The following is a 17246-nucleotide window of genomic DNA, read 5'->3' on the forward strand; positions in this document are numbered from 1 at the left end:
TTGATTTTTTTTTTTTTCCCTCCAGGGAGTGTCTTACTTGCTTCTTGTTGGAGTCAAGAAGTGCCACTCACCTAAACTGCTTTCCAGGTCCCAGGTTGGACCCTGACTTCTGATCCTCTGAAGGAGCTCCTGCAACTGGCTGGTGACAAGTGACCTGGTGTTCTGTGCGTCATGCTGACATGGGTACATTTAACATGCTGGTTGCAATTCCAGTTTGTTCTTTTGGGAGAGGGGCTGGCAGTGAGATTTTTCTTACTTCCTGTGAGCTCCTCAGCACATTAAAAATGTTTCATGCAGCATCAAATTGCTTTGTACTGGAAGGGATTCTTAACACTCTGCACCCCATTTGGACTCACTATTTTTTTTAAAGCCATCTTTATAGCCTCAAATTTCTTGTCTCATTGAATATCAAAAATCAAGGTGTGGACAAGACTGCTAGTTTCCTACTTGATATTTTTTGTGTATTTCTCCCTTAATAACAGAACCACAGTTTTATTCAGAGTTGCAATGTGTCCATCTGAACAACTTTTTTTTTTTATTGTAAACAAATGGGATACATGTTGTTTCTGTTTGTACATGGCGTAAAGGCATACCATTTGTGTAATCATAAATTTACATAGAGTAATGTTGTTTGATTCATTCTGTTATTTTTTTCCTTCCCCCCACCCCTCCCACTCCTCTTTACCCTCTATACAGTACTTCCTTCCTCCATACTTGCCCCCCTCCCTAACCCTAACTCTAACCCTAACACTAACTCTTCCCTCCCCCCCATTATGTGTCATCCTCCACTTATTAGCAATATCATTCGTCCTTTGGCTTTTTGAGATTGGCTTATCTCACTTAGCATGATATTCTCCAATTTCATCCATTTGCCTGCAAATGCCATAATTTTATCATTCTTTATGGCTGAGTAATATTCCATTGTATATATATATACCACAGTTTCTTTATCCACTCATCAATTGAAGGGCATCTAGGTTGGTTCCACAGTCTGGTTATTGTGAATTGAGCAGCTATGAACATTGATGTGGCTGTATCTCTGTAGTATGCTGATTTTAAGTCCTTTGGGTATAGGCCAAGGAGTGGGATAGCTGGGTCAAATGGAGGGTCCATTCCAAGTTTTCTAAGGAATCTCTACACTGCTTTCCAGAGTGGCTGCACTAATTTGCAGCCCCACCAGCAATGTATGAGTGTACCTTTCTCCCCATATCCTCGCCAACACCTGTTGTTGCTCCTATTCTTGATAATCACCATTCTAATTGGGGTGAGATGGAATCTTAGGGTGGTTTTGATTTGCATTTCTCTTATTACTAGAGATGTTGAACATTTTTCCATATGTTTGTTGATTGCTTGTAGATCTTCTTCTGTGAAGTGTTTATTCATTTCCTTAGCCCATTTGTCGACTGGATTATTTGAATTCTTGGAGTAGAGTTTTTTGAGTTCTTTATAGATTCTGGAGATTAGTGCTCTATCTTAAGTATGATTGGCAAAGATATTCTCCCACTCTGTAGGCTCTTTCTTCGCATTGCTGATAGTTTCCTTTGCTGAGAGAAAGCTTTTTAGTTTGAATCTATCCCAGTGGTTGATTCTAGCTTTTATTTCTTGTGCTATGGGAGTTCTATTAAGGAAGTCTGATCCTAGACCAACAAGGTGAAGATCTGGACCTACTTTTTCTTCTATAATCTGCAGGGTCTCTGGTCTGATTCTGAGGTCCTTAATCCATTTTGAGTTTAGTTTCGTGCATGGTGAGAGATATGGGTTTAGTTTCATTCTGTTGCATATGGATTTCCAATTCTCCCAGCACCATTTGTTGAAGAGGCTATCTTTTCTCCATTGCATATTTTTGGCACCTTTGTCTAGTATGAGAAAATTGTATTTATTTGGGTTTGTGTCCGTGTCCTCTATTCTGTACCATTGATCTACCTGTCTATTTTGGTACCAATACCATGCTGTTTTTGTTACTATTGCTTTGTAGTAGAGTTGAAGATCTGGTTTTGCAATACCCCCTGTTTCACTCTTCCTGCTAAGGATTGCTTTAGCTATTCTGGGTTTCTTATTCTTCCAGATGAATTTCATAATTGCTTGCTCTATTTCTGTAAGGTACATCATTGGGATTTTAATTGGAATTGCACTGAATTTGTATAGCACTTTAGGTAGTATGGCCATTTTGACAATATTAATTCTTCCTATCCAAGAACATGGAAGATCTTTCCATCTTCTAAGGTGTTCTTTAATTTCTTTCTTTAGTGTTGTATAGTTCTCATTGTAGAGGTCTTTCACCTCTTTTGTGAGATTCATTCCCAAGTATTTTATTTTTTTCGAGGCTATTGTGATTGGGGTAGTTTTCCTAATTTCTCTTTCTGAAGATTCATCACTTATGTATAAAAATGCGTTGGATTTATGGGCATTGATCTTGTAACCTGCTACTTTACTGAATTCACTTATGAGTTCTAGGAGTTTTCTGGTGGAATTTCCAGGTTCCTCTAAATATATAATCATGTCATCAGCAAACAGGGATAGTTTGAGTTCTTCTTTTCCAATTCGTATCCCTTTAATTTCTTTGGTTTGTCTAATTGCTCTGGCTAGAGTCTCAAGAACCATGTTGAATAGAAGTGGTGAAAGAGGGCATCCCTGCCTTGTTCCAGTTTTTAGGGGGAATGCTTTCAGTTTTTCACCATTTAGAATGATATTAGCCATGGGCTTAGCATAAATGGCCTTTACAATGTTAAGGAATGTTCCCACTATCCCTATTTTTTCTAGTGTTTTGAGCATGAAGGGGTGCTGTATTTTATCAAATGCTTTTTCTGCATCTATTGAAATAATCATGTGATTCTTGACTTTAAGTCTATTAATATGGTGAATGACATTTATTGATTTCCTGATGTTGAACTAACCTTGCATCCCTGGGATGAAACCCACTTGATCATGGTGCACTATCTTTTTAATATGTTTTTGTATGTGATTTGCTAAAATTTTGTTGAGAATTTTTGCGTTGATGTTCATTAAGGATATTGGTCTGAAATTTTCGTTCCTTGATGAGTCTCTGTCTGGTTTAGGTATCAGTGTGATATTGGCTTCATAGAATGAGTTTGGAAGGGTTCCCTCCTCTTCTATTTTATGGAATACTTTGAGAAGTATTGGAATGAGCTCTTCTTTAAAGGTTTTGTAGAACTCGGCTGAGAACCCATCTGGTCCCAACTTTTCTTTGTTGGTAGGCTTTTGATGACTTCTTCTATTTCAGTACTTGAAATTGGTCTATTTAAATTGTTTATGTCCTCCTCGTTCAGTTTAGGCAATTCATATGTCTCTAGAAACCTGTTGATGTCTTCAAAATTTTCTATTTTGTTGGAGTATAGATTTTCAAAATAGCTTCTAATTATGTTTTGTATTTCAATCGTGTCTGTTGTGATATTTCCTTGTTCATTCCGAATTTTAGTGATTTGGGTTTTCTCTCGTCTTCTCTTTGTTAGTGTGGCTAAAGGTTTATCAATTTTGTTCATTTTTTCGAAGAACCAACTATTTATTTTGTCAATTTTTTTGTATTGTTTCTTTTGTTTCAATTTCATTGATTTCAGCTCTGAGTTTAACTATTTCCTGTCTTCTACTACTTTTGCTGCTGGTCTGTTCTTCTTTTTCTAGGGCTTTGAGCTGTAGTGTTAGGTCGTTTATTTGTTGAGTTTTACTTCTTTTATTAAATGCACTTCATGAAATAAATTTCCCTCTAAGTACTGCTTTCATAGTGTCCCAGAGATTTTGATATGATGTTTCTTTGTTCTCATTTACCTCTAAGAATTTTTTAATTTCCTTCCTAATATCTTCTGTTATCCATTCATCATATAATAGCATATTGTTTAATCTCCAGATGATGGAATAGTTTCTATGTTTTACTCTTTCATTTATTTCTAACTTCAATCCATTATGATCTGATAGAATACATGGTAGTGTCTCTATCTTCTTGTATTTGCTAACATTAGCTTTCTGGCATAATATATGGTCTATTTTAGAGAAGGATCCTTGTGCTGCTGAGAAGAAAGTGTATTCGCTCTTGGTTGGATGGTATATTCTATAAATGTCCGTTAAGTCTAAATTATTGATTGTGTTATTGAGATCTATGGTTTCTTTGTTCAATTTTTGTCTGGAAGATCTGTCCAGTGGTGAGAGAGGCGTGTTAAAATCACCTAGTATTATTGTGTTATGGTCTATTTGGTTTCTGAAATTGAGAAGGATTTGTTTGACATACATGGATGAGCCACTGTTTGGGGCATAGATGTTTATGATTGTTATATCTTGCTGATTTATGCTTCCCTTAAGCAGTATGAAATGACCTTCTTTATCCCTTCTGACTAACTTTGGCTTGAAGTCCACATTATCTGAAATGAGGATGGATACTCCAGCTTTTTTGCTGAGTCCATGTGCATGGTATGTTTTTCCCCATCCTTTCACCTTTAGTCTATGGGTATCTTTTTCTATGAGGTGAGTCTCTTGCAGGCAACATATTGTTGGATCTTTCTTTTTAATCCAATCTGCCAGTCTATGTCTTTTGATTGATGAATTCAGGCCATTAACATTCTGGGTTATTATAGAGATATGATTTGGTTTCCCGGTCATTTGGTTCATTTTTGAAATTTTATTTATTTATTTGTTTGACACAACTTGTTTCCTCCTTTATTTGACAATTCCTTTAGGATAATTCCTCCCTTTGCTGATTTGCTTATTTGTTTTTCTTCTCTTCCTCATGGAATATTTTGCTGAGAATGTTCTGTAATGCTGGCTTTCTTTTAGTAAATTCCTTTAGCTTTTGTTTATCGTGGAAGGATTTTATTTCATCGTCAAATTTGAAGCGAAGTTTTGCTGGGTATAAGATTCTTGGTTGGCATCCATTTTCTTTCAGGGCTTGAAAAATGTTGTTCCAGGCCCTTCTAGCTTTTAGGGTCTGGATTGAAAAATCTGCTGATATGCGTATTGGTTTCCCCCTGAATGTAATTTGGTTCTTTTCTCTCACAGCCTTTAAAATTCTGTCTGTATTTTGTATGTTAGGTATTTTCATTATAATGTGCCTTGGTGTGGGTCTGTTGTAATTTTGTGTATTTGGAGTCCTATAAGCCTCTTGAACTTGATTTTCCATTTCATTCTTCAGATTTGGGAAATTTTCTGATATTATTTCATTGAATAAATTGTTCATTCCTTTGGTTTGTTTCTCTAGGCCTTCCTCAATCCCAATAATTCTTAAATTTGGCCTTTTCATGATATCCCATAGTTCTTGTAGATTCTGTTCATGATTTCTTACCATCTTCTCTGTTTGTTCAACTTTGTTTTCAAGGTTAAATATTTTGTCTTCAATGTCTGAGGTTCTGTCTTCCGGGTGTTCTATTCTATTGGATATGCTTTCTATGGAGTTCTTAATTTGGTTTATTGTTTCCTTCATTTCAAGGATTTCTGTTTGGTTTTTTTTCAATATCTCTAACTCTTTAATTGAAATGATCTTTTGCTTCCTGTATTTGCTCTTTTAATTGTCGATTGGTGTGATCATTCAATGCTTGCATTTGCTCTTTCATCTCATCATTCAGTGCGTGCATTTGCTCTTTCATCTCATCGTTTGCTTCTCTGATCATTTTAATTATGTACATTCTGAACTCCTTTTCTGTCATTTCTTCTGCCATGCTGTCATTGGGTTTTATTGATGTAACATCTAGATTTGTTTGCAGCATTTTCTTTCCTTGTTTTCTCAATTGTTCAGGTATCAGTGGACCACTGAGATATTGCAGATTTCCTCTATTGACTTACAATGTCCCTGAAGATTTCTATATATATCCCCCCTTAGCCTTCAGTAGGCTGAAGTCTTGGAGGAAGTTGATAATGCGGTGCTCCACAAGGAATCTGCCTCTCTAGGAGTGGTGGCCTTCAGGTGGGGTATAATCCCTGCTAGTGGGCAGAGGTGCCTCCACTTGTTGACCAATCGTCATCCAAAGGGGAACTAGGCTGCGGGCTGAGACGAGGCCTGTTTGGGCCTGAGTCTCTGGTTTTACCGTCCTTGTGGGGAAACCTCACCTGGCAGGGAAGACTCACCCGGTGGGGAGGTCTCGCTGGTCAGTTCCGTCCTAGAGGTTCCCCTCAATTTAAAGCTACCGCCTGGGCTGGGCTGCCTTCCTCTGCAAAGTTCCCAGGGGCCCGGCCCTACCTCCTGGGCCTGCGAGCCTCACCCTTCGCAGATGAATCTCCTTAGGCTGCCCCTCCTCAGAGAATCTGCCCGCAGGCCTGGAACCTTCGCTCCGCCCTAAGCCTGTCTCTGTGCGGCTCTTCCGCCAAGAAGCCTCCTAGATCCTGGGACCCTGCTCTGCACCTAATCGCCTGGCTATGCGGCCCCTCCTCTGAGCAGCCACCTGGGGCCCCGTACAATCGCTCTGAATCCCAGAGACCCGCCACACGCCTCTTCCTCCAGACAGCCGCCCAGTATTCCAGTGCGGTGACTAGGAGTCCAAGCAACTCACTGCGTGCCTCCTCCCACCAACCACCCGTAGCCCTGGGCAATCAATCACTCCGAGTCGAAGTGACCCTCCCCGTTCCTCCTCCTTCTCCAGATAACCCCCCAGGTGTTCAGGAGCGGTCGCTCTGAGTGGCTCTGAATCCACGTGACCCGCTTCACGGGTCCTCTGGGCAACCGCCCGGAACTCTGGTGCGGCCACTCAAGACCAAGCGACCCACCACGCTTCTCCTCCAGGCAGCCCCCCTGTGCTCAGGAGCTGTCACTTTAAGTCCAAACAACTCACCACTCGCCTTCTCCTCTGAGCAGCCGCCTGGAGTGCTAATGCAGTCACTGCGAGTCCAAACGACCCGCCGCGCTCCTCCTCCTCCTCCTCCTACTCCTCCGGGCAGGCCCTGGTGTTCAGAAGTGGTCTGAATCCAAACAGCTCGCCACGCAGCCCCTCCTCTGGCAACCGCCTGTAGCTCTGGTGTAGTCACTCTGAATCCAAGCGGCCGCACTCCTCTTCCTCCTCCTCGTCCTCTGGGCAGGCCCCAGTGTTCTGAGTCCACACAGCTCTCCTCGCCACTCCTCCCCTGGGCAGCCGCCGGAGCCCGAGTGGTTGCTCCGAGTCCCAGCGCTGTGTCAAGCGGCCTCCTTTATGGCGCTCCCAGTTGTCCGAGTTCACTGCTCCAGCGGGGGGAGGGGCGTCTCGCCAGCAGCTCTACTTCACAAAGTTTCCTGCATTCCGGGACTACTGTCCCATCCGGGACGCCTCCCCAATGGGAGAGAGTCACCTGGCTGCTTTGAGGTGGTCCCAAGTGTCTCAATATCTCCTCTTTTGAATCCTGAGTCCTGGAGCAACATGAAATGCCGCCACCCTCTAGGCCGCCATCTTGAAAACCTGAACAACTTTTTTTGTGAGTCTTTCAGAGACCTAGACATGTTCCTGTGACTCTGTCTGAAGCCAGAGTCATTTGGTCAAGATTTTAGAAAAACTTGTTGATGGAGGTTGACTCAGTTGCAGGACCTTTTGATCTCTCCATCTCCTTTTTCAATTTTCCTGCCCAAAAAGTTGCTTGGTGGTGATTATCTTTGAAAGCAGGGCCAAAGGAATCAAAAAAACTTCAGCAACAAAGTTCTTAAGCCACTGTACCTGTTCTAGATTTCCTGTGACATGAAAGAACAATAAACTAACTGTAAAATCCATCTTTATTTAGGTTTCCAGTTAATGTAGTTGAATGTGGTTACCACATGATATATTTGGAAACTGATTTTGATATAACTTTTACTTGTTATCATCTTTAAGTATCAGGCTTTAGAAACAAATCACATTAAACAATCAGTTATTTTATGTCTGGTGATTTGAAATATTTTGGTTCCTTATGGTTAATTAGAGAAACAGTGGGAGGTTCTATGCACCCATGTTTGCAATTTCAAGAAATCCTTATTGAAATTAAAATTTGAAACCATTCAAGGAAAAATAATATCATAATTTAAGTCAATAGTTATTATCTGATATTAGTTATTTATCATGATCAACACATTTTACACTGAGAACATGATGTGATTCATTTATAGCAATGTTCTTATTTCTTCCAAGTACAATCATTAACGTATTTCAACTTTTACATAATAAGTCTATTTCAAAGGCAGTACAAGTTATTTGTGCTTTGTGATTCCACTAGTCCTCACACAGGAAAGTAATAGACTTGACTATCTTTCCACTATTTTTGTTTATTTGAACCTAACCTTAATTTTTGTTAGACTTCTGGTAGCTATTTTCATTCAGATGGTTGTATTGGATAAAAGTCACCTTCTATGTTTAAAATTAATAGTAAATGACTTTTCAGGTTTGGAAGATAGGGAACTTTGACTTTTCTGTATAATCTTTATTGTCAATATTTTAATTCATTTTACAAAAATCATTCCATCTCAATGAAGTTCCTTACTCAGGCAGAGCTGTTGCCATAACCTGCATTGCTGTTAACTCAGGTACCACACAGGGATGCTGAGGGGATGAAGAAAAGACAAACAGACACACAAATAGAGAAAAAGCTGGGGCTTGGTGGATCACTAAATCCTGGTAAGGAGACAGTGACCCAGAACCAGCTTGGCATGTTTATTACATAAGTTTTAACATCAAAAGTGTTACTGTGAGGCAGTTTCTTCAGATAAGTAGAACCAAGGTCATAGGTTGGAGCAGCCCAATTATTATTATCAGCTTGCACCCTTAATTTTTTACCCCTGGAGCAGCTGGTATCTGAATTTCAAGGTCAAAAAACTGATAGTTGTGTGGCTGGCACAGAACCTCCTTTTGAAAAGGAGGTCACCATAGCAACTGGGCAATCATTAGACGCCTTCACACTGGAAATTCCCTGAAGAGGCATCGAGTCTGTTGCTGCACAGCTCAAGGACCATGATTCAGTCCCTGCTCCTGACAGGCTGTAATAGTGAGCATTCCTAAATTGAAGGGAAGAAATGAATAGGAAAGGAAACTAGGAAAAAGCAGATGCTTTCCCCACTGTGAATTGGGTCTACACAGTGTGTCTGTCAGCTCTCCATCTGATTTATATTTTTTAAATAATTTCTTAGATGTTGATGGACCTTAATTTTATTCATCTATTGATATATGGTGCTCAGAATCAAACCCAGTGCCTCACACATGCTAGACAAGTGCTCTACCCTTGAGCCACAACCTCAGTCCCTCTCTTTCTGATTTAAATGCTTCACTTTGTTGTCCCAGAGTCCCATGTATTACACAAAGACAATACCTCACCGGGTAATTTAGAGGACCCACTGGACACCACTGGAATACTACAGCCCCAAAGGTCAGGGATGCAGGACTGAGATGTGAGTCCAGGCTAAGTCACGAGCAGGAGGCTGGACTCTCCAGAGCCCGGTAGTGAAGGCAGAGGGAGCGAGGGAGCTTAGCACTTAAGGTCCACAGTGCTAAGTGTCCTGCATACATTATCACAATACCAAGTAGGACTGGGAAGAGGGGCCTTAGTAACTGCAGAACAGGGGCCTCAAACTTTTTGAATGATCTTGAGTCTCTTCAGCTTCTTCATATTTATTATCCTTACTTTACTGTAAAAACCTTAAAATCAAACAAAATGTACAATGCTGAAAGGTGGACTTGTGGTTAGGAATTCCTGTGTACTTCTTAGAATTTTTTTCTACTCCACTGAGACAAAGATGATAAAGGGAATTGCCCTTATGATCTTCCTCTTTGTGGTATACGAGGCACGTGTGGCACTGAGGTTATTATTGTGCTTTGTGGGTCCCGGCTTTGTGAAAGGCTCTCTGATCCAACTTCCTACTTGTCTTGGTCACAGGGCCTCCATCTCTAGTTGTTATGGTTTAGAATGAGGTGACCCCCCAAAAGCTCATTGTGTTTAGAGGTGAAATGATTGGATTATGAGAGCCTTAACCCATGGCTGCATTAATCCATTTGCGGAGCTTAACAGGGTGGTAGCTAAGGCAGGCAGGCTATGGCTGGAGGAGGTGGGTTAGTGCAGGTCTATCTTTGGGGTTCATATGTTGTCTCTGGTGAGCAGAGAAGTCTGTGCTTGCTTGATGTCATGTACTGATCTGTTTTTCTCTGCCATGCCCTTTTGCGTTGATGTTCTGTCGCATCTCAGTCTTGGAGCAGTGGAGTTTGCCATCTATGAACTAAGACTTCAGAAATTGTGAGCCCTAAATAAACTTTCTTTCTCTAATTGTTCTTTTCAGATCTTTTGATCACAGTGATATAAAGGCTGACTAAAACATCAGTGTCCAAGTTACTCATTTATGTTCAAGTTCTAGGTCACTGGGGATTCTCAGAGGGTTCCAGCCAAATGCCAGATGCAGAACTTTCTCACACTCTGGATTCCCAGTTTCTCAATTCTCCTGGTCTCCTTGAACTTGTATTAATTCCCTGCAAGTTGAGTCAAACACTGGAGGGAATTTTAGTTTATTTTGCTTTGTTGCATCCAGAATTTTGTGCACTCTGTTCTTACAGAGTTTCTCCAGACATCTTGCCAGAAGTAGAAATCTGGACTTTACTGAGAGGATGTGCTTGACAGAAAATTTGGAGGCCATATGACAAAGCCTTAGTGATTAGGTTGAAGGGTTAGGGAGATGGGAGTGTCTGAGTTGATGTCCAGATTTCTGGCTTACACAGATGAATCAGTGCCCTGTACTCATTAAGACACCAAGCTGCACCTGCTTGCAGGGAAAGGTGATGAATTCAATTTTGAACGCATATCATCTGTCACTCCAGATACAACAAACTTTAACTTTCTATTAGGAAACAGGAGATAATATCTATTTTACAGCAGATTTTTATGGGTATCAAATATAAGAATGAATGTGAAAATCTTACTAAACACTAAGAGCTATATGTAGGATGATACATAGAAACTCTGCCCCTCTCCCCAAAGCTAGTTGGTGAAACTTAAGCGTTTTATTTATGATGCATGGAGTCAGTGGGTAATAAGGTGTGATAATTAGTAAAAGGGAGGCGAAAGTTGCTAAAAAGTTGTGAACAGTGTAAAACTTTTCCATAACACACAAACCACTTGTAAAAGGATCATTTACCAACCCAGCTGAAAATGGTAATGCTTTAAAAGTGTGGTCACTGTGTGAGCCACAATCACTTCCCATCTGTCCCTTAAAGGTAGTGGTATGCACAAAAGATGGACAACACAGGTGACTGGATTTGGGAAGGAAGTAATTTTATGAGCTATAAAATGAATTCATTTAAATATATTTTATTGTGGTAAGAACACTTAACATGAGATCCTCTCTGTAAGTGAATAGTGCAGTATTACTATCCCCAGACTCAATGTAGCACAACAGAGCTCTAGAACTTACTCAGCTTGCATTACTGAGACTTTCTATTGCCCAATTAACAATTTCCCTTTGTCCAAGCCCTCGGCAACTACCATTCTACTTTCTGCCCCTATGTGTTTGACTATTGTTGATATCTACGTATAGAGGATTCAGGGTTTATTAGGGTACAGCTCAGTGCTTAACAAGATCTACCACTGAGCTATATATAAAAAAAGAAGGCAATAATAATGGTTAAGTCATCCAGTACCACGGAAAAATAAATAAGAAAGAAAAAAGTAAAGAAAAATGAACAAGACAGTCACATAGATGTGAACAGTAGCTGTCCTTCATTAGCTGGCTTATTTCACTTAACATAATGTTCCCACGGCTCAACCATGTGGTTACTGTGATGGACTGACAGATCTGGCTCCATGAGAATGTTATAGGCCAGACTCTAAGGGAAATGACTGAACAGACTCCATTTCGCTCTGAGACTCCATGTTATGTAGGAAATAAGCTTCTCCCATGGGAACACCCTGCCTCTGTGCCCATCATCAGTTACTTGGTGTGACATGTTTAATAATATACAATGGCAACTCCTATGTAGTAAAGAATTGCTGTCTTTTGATTCCTATTGCTCTTAACCAATGTACCATGTGAACAGTGATTCTGTGGATGTTAGCAACCATTCTTTAATTTGTACCTAGGTAAGGGTCATTTTGACCCACTTCCCCCTCTGTTGATGATCTCATGATGTTAGTTTGTAATTTTGAATCATACCAACAGACACTTATGATTGATGTGATTTTTTGGTATAAGAACCCCTACAACCCTGTAGTCGGGGCTGTTCTCCCAATAGCCATTTTTTGGGGCATTGTGTGAGACAGTCAGCTGGCCAGCTTAATAAAGACTCTCAAATTTGGACTTCTCAGTGGTGATCGGTCTGTTCTTAATTTGCGCCCCATAACAGTTACGTTGACAAGATTTCCTTATTTTAAAAAGCTAAATAGTGTTTCATTGTGTGCACACATCACATTAGAAATTCACATTAGGAAAGCATTCTTTATTTGCCTAATTAAAAACTCTAATTCCTTGAAGGAGGCTAAATTAAAAAGCTTTTAAATGGGTAAAGGAGCCCTGTATTCAGGAGCTCTTCATTGACCTGATCCAGGACATTCATGTGCAGAAAAAGGTCACAAGTGTGCCTAGCCCTGAGTCCTGAGTCAGGCACAGAAAAGAAAACGTCCCTTTCTTCTAAACGCAGTAAGTTTGACGTGTGCCTGTCACGTAAATGCAATGGATACTTCCCAGGAAGACAAATGAACAGGGACTTTTTACCTTCTTACCAGAGAATGAAAATGAGAAGGGGAAAAAAAATGCCACAAAAGTTACCTCTCCCAACAAACAGAGTTAGCCAGCGTATCCCTGGGTGCCCTTAAATGTTCCTTCTTTTGTCACAGCAAGTAAATGTTTGGGAAGGACTGCTATAGATGGCTTCTTTTAAACATTTCACTCAGATTTTCCACCTCTGTTTTTGATTCATATTCCTTTAAAACACATGTAACAAGATATACATGTAAATCACATGAATTACGAGTTTGCAGGTTGATGAATGGTCACAGGTGGGAAACAGCCATCGGAGACAGAGCACATCCAGGACTTCAGGAGCTCATTCCCATCACCGCCTTCTACCAAGGGAAGTCACTGTCCTGACCTCCAACTCTGTTTTGACAAGTGTTGAAACAACATGGTTGCATTATTTTCCTTTTATTTTTTCTTGTTCTGAGGCAATAAACATTATTTTGGTGAGATTTATTAATATTGTTACATGGGGTAACTGTCCATTCCTGTTGGTTTATCACACTTTGTTATATGACTATGTCATGATTCAACAGGGTTGTCTTGTATTTGGGGGCTAGAAATAGTGCCACTACAACATTCTTCTACACATTTTTTAGAAAGTTCCGGCATGAATTTATGGGATACACACACACACACACACACACACACACACACACACACACACACACACAATTTAATACATGGTAAAATAAAGAAATTTCAAAGAGATAATCCCTATTATCCCTAAAACTGAATGAGATTTTTCCCCAAACAAGTTGCTCTGCATCTTCACCAACACTAGGTATTATTAGTCTTTTTAATTTTAGCTTTTCTGTTGGATGTTGAGGTACTACATTTTTTAAAAATTATATTCCTCTGACAACTAAAAGTATACCTAATGCCCTGTGTCATTCTCTTGTCAAAGAATCAAAATCTGAAGTTAATATTTCTAGGTATGTTTTGGTATGTTGTGTGTCATTAATGGTGCTTGCAATTAGTTTTTTGCTTTACCATTTTAAACCTGCAGTATTTCAATTGGATTTTTTTTCACTAAACTTAAAGTTTTGAGATTTCCTATGTGGATATTTTAGATTAAGTTCATGAATTCTAATTGCTATATAGATAGCATATATTTACTTCTTTCCTTAATAAAAGATAGGTTGGTTAAAAATTTTAGTATTAAGTAATGGTTTTATATCTTTATATAATTCTGCACAAAAGTCATATGGTAGTGACCTAGAAATGGAATTGCTGAATCTTTGGTTATGCCAATATTTAACTCCTATTCTACACCACCAAATGACACCCTAGAACTTATACTCTCACCATAATTACTTACAATTTGTTTCTCTGCCTTTTCCAAATAGGAATTGGCAGGCCTTTAAATCTTGGGTAATCTAATGGGTATAAAATGGTATCTCATTATGGTATTTATTTGGATATTTTAAGTGTTATTAGATTTCCTTGTGTATAATGAATCAAAATGCAGTCTGTAAAAATAAAAAAAATTTAAAAAATGTTTCAATCTTTTGCCTATAATTCTTTTGCATTGTTTATGGTTATCTCACTGAATGATATATTTTATTTGGTATATAAATCTTTTTCGGTTACCTGTGTCAAAACCTGTCCCTCTCATATTTTATCTGCCTTTTTGCATCTGTGATATCTATAGTCATGCCAAAGTTTTAATTTTTCTGTTAAATTTATTATTTGTTTTATTTTTTGTATTTTATTTAAGAAATTATTCCTTCCTCCATATCATAAAGCATTCTTTATTTTCTTATACTAGTTTCCAATTTTGCTTTGTATATTTAGTCTTTCATTCATCTGGAATTTATTTTTATCTATGCCATGAAGCAGGTTTCTATTTTTCTCCTCCTTATGAATAGTCAGCAGTATCTGCTTCTGCTATTTAATAATACATCTCTTTTCACTGCAACCTACAGCACTTACCAAGTACCCAAATGTACATGAGTTTGTATTTGGGATTTTTGGTTTCAGTATTGAGAACTGATTGAACCCAAGAGTACTCTGCCACTAACCTATATCTGCAGTCCTTTTTGAAACATCTTTTGTTTGATGATAGTCTCACTAAGTTGCCCAAGCTGGCTTCAAACTTGCCATCCTCCTGCTTCAGCCTCCCAAGTAGCTGAGATTACAAGCATGTGCCATGGTGCTAGCTAGAATTTTGATTTACTTGCATTTGTGTATTTGTTGACATGTGGCACTATACAAAATTGTCTTAATTATTGGATATTTAAAATAAAATATCCTTCTACTTGTGTTAAAAACAGTCTGAACTTTTCATGGCTCTTAAGTTGTCCTTATGAATTTTAGGATCCATTAATCAAATTCCATTTTAAAAACCTATCACCATTTCACTTGAATTAGATTATGGAGTATTTAAATCCATTAGATTTAAGGAGTATCTAAGTAATGTGTAGTTTCCATTCCCAAACTGATTACTATAGTTTTATTGTTTTATATGTATAATATTTTCAGATTCATCCTATACATTACATGAACTAATTACACACTTCTGCTTTTTATGTTTCCTCCTTCCAATCACATTTTCATCTTCTTTTGGAATTCTTTCAGGGATTATTATGAATAATAATTCGGATTCTTTGTTTTGTCTGAATATTATTTTGCCATCACTCTTTGCAGTTTGTACCCAGGCCTCTTCAGTGATGAAGGACTTACTTCCTGAGGTGCTGGGAGTAGAGCAAACTGTCACCACTCAGCTGTCAGCCTGCTCTGGGAGCAGTCTAGCCCTGGGGTCTCATCCTTCCTTTTCCTTTGGTGGTCCTCATCCAATGACTGTCACAGGTATACAAAGATCTCATTCATCTTCGTAAATTAAGACAATTATAAAGGGACATCTCAGTTGGAAAGCTGAGTCCTTTGCTGAGATGCATCGCAGGTGAACTCCTGTCTCTATTCCTGCTACCATCCCTTCCACTGGTGTTATTCCCAAATGCCTTCCCTAACACACTCCCTAGACCTATCTCTAAGACTATGCTTCCTGAGAAAGTCAACCTAAGTCAACCAGGGCCAGGACTGATCTGAGAAAGCAGGAATTCAGATGGGATTTATGACTGGAATCATAGCACCTGACTGTCACTGAGGACTTGCTCACTGTGACAGGTGTTCAGACTAATAGACCCCAGAACAAGGCAGCACTGCTATAGTTGACACTTTTGTGAATAAAGAACTGGGAGGGTGTTCTAATGCAAGTAACATCCTAGTGAGTATAATGTATCAGGCATTTGAGAAATACGAGGGAAATAGTAACCTCAGAGATAGTGGCATTGACTATTGTTAAGTAAAATGGATTCTTTGGAAGTAGGGAAAAGCTGAGAGTGGTTGATTCCTTATTAAAATCTAAGAGTAAACTGGTGAAGGCCTGTTGGGTAGCACATAAAGAGGCCTTTACCCTGCAGTGGGAAAGCAGAAAAAAAATGAGGATGGGCCTAATGTATAATCATAAGCATGGCAGAGCTCCAAGGGAGATTAACCGTGAAATACAGCTAGGTGGGCTACGCCAAGCTCAGGGTGTTGGACAAGAGAGACAAAGACTTCAGTGCAGTTGGCTGGGTTGTAAAACCTGAAAATCTCTGAACTCTTTGGGCCTGAACATGGTCCAACATTTCTGATTAATAGCTAGTGTCCCCTGTCCCCCTGCTAGAAAATCATGCAGAAGCCTCCTCCTTATAATATGAACTATGCCTCTTTCAGAGTCTGCCCAAGTTCTCCTCAGGGCCACTAGTTCTATGGGTCGAGTAGTTAGAGTTGGTTACAACATAGCCTACCAAAAATATTGTCCTGAGTGGCAAGAACTGTGTGGCAACAAAGGAGCCCTGATCCTTGGAAGATTAAGGAGATGGATAATAAAATATGATGCTCCCAGGAACAAGACAGATTGGCAGTAAATAAGAATACTGCTCTAACAGTCCCAAGAAAAGAAATCAAGGGAGGGTATTATCAGCAAGATAAGGGCAATACCCCAAGAAGTCCCAATTCCTTGTCCAGTTTTTAGGTCTGAGCCAGTTTTTGAATCTAGAACATATCAAAAGAGAAAAATCCAGGTTCCAAGGAGAAGGCATTGAAATACCATAAAGGTGTGCAGGGTAACAATTTCCCCAGTTTTTCCTCAAGTGGTCCTTTGCAATTTCTCTGGTTACCTATATCTTGGGAAAGGGGGAGGATCAAAATATTGTTATATAGTGACAAACATAGAAATCCATCTATCTTAAGCATTACACTGGAGATTTGGAAAACTTTAAAATAGTTTCACTATTCTATGTATTTTTCTAGGAAAATAGTTATTTTTTCATGTAACTTTTATTTATATTAACATGTAATACACTTATCAGTATTATTTTTATAGGAAATATTTTATTAGGAAATATTTTTAAATTTTATCAATTTAAGTTTCTTATATGGTAAATATAAATACATATAATCTATTTAAATAATAGCTTTTTAGAGTCCTAAAAAGTTTTTAAGGGTTCCTGAGACGGAAAAGTTTGGAAACTTCTGTGCTAGGTGATGAAACAAGCCAAACTAGTAGTTTAATCTTGGGGCAAGTTCCATAGTATCTCTGCCTGAATTTCCTTATGAGTAA

The sequence above is a fragment of the Sciurus vulgaris genome (genome assembly GCF_902686455.1).
Source record: "Sciurus vulgaris genome assembly, chromosome: 9".
NCBI lineage: Eukaryota > Metazoa > Chordata > Mammalia > Rodentia > Sciuridae > Sciurus > Sciurus vulgaris.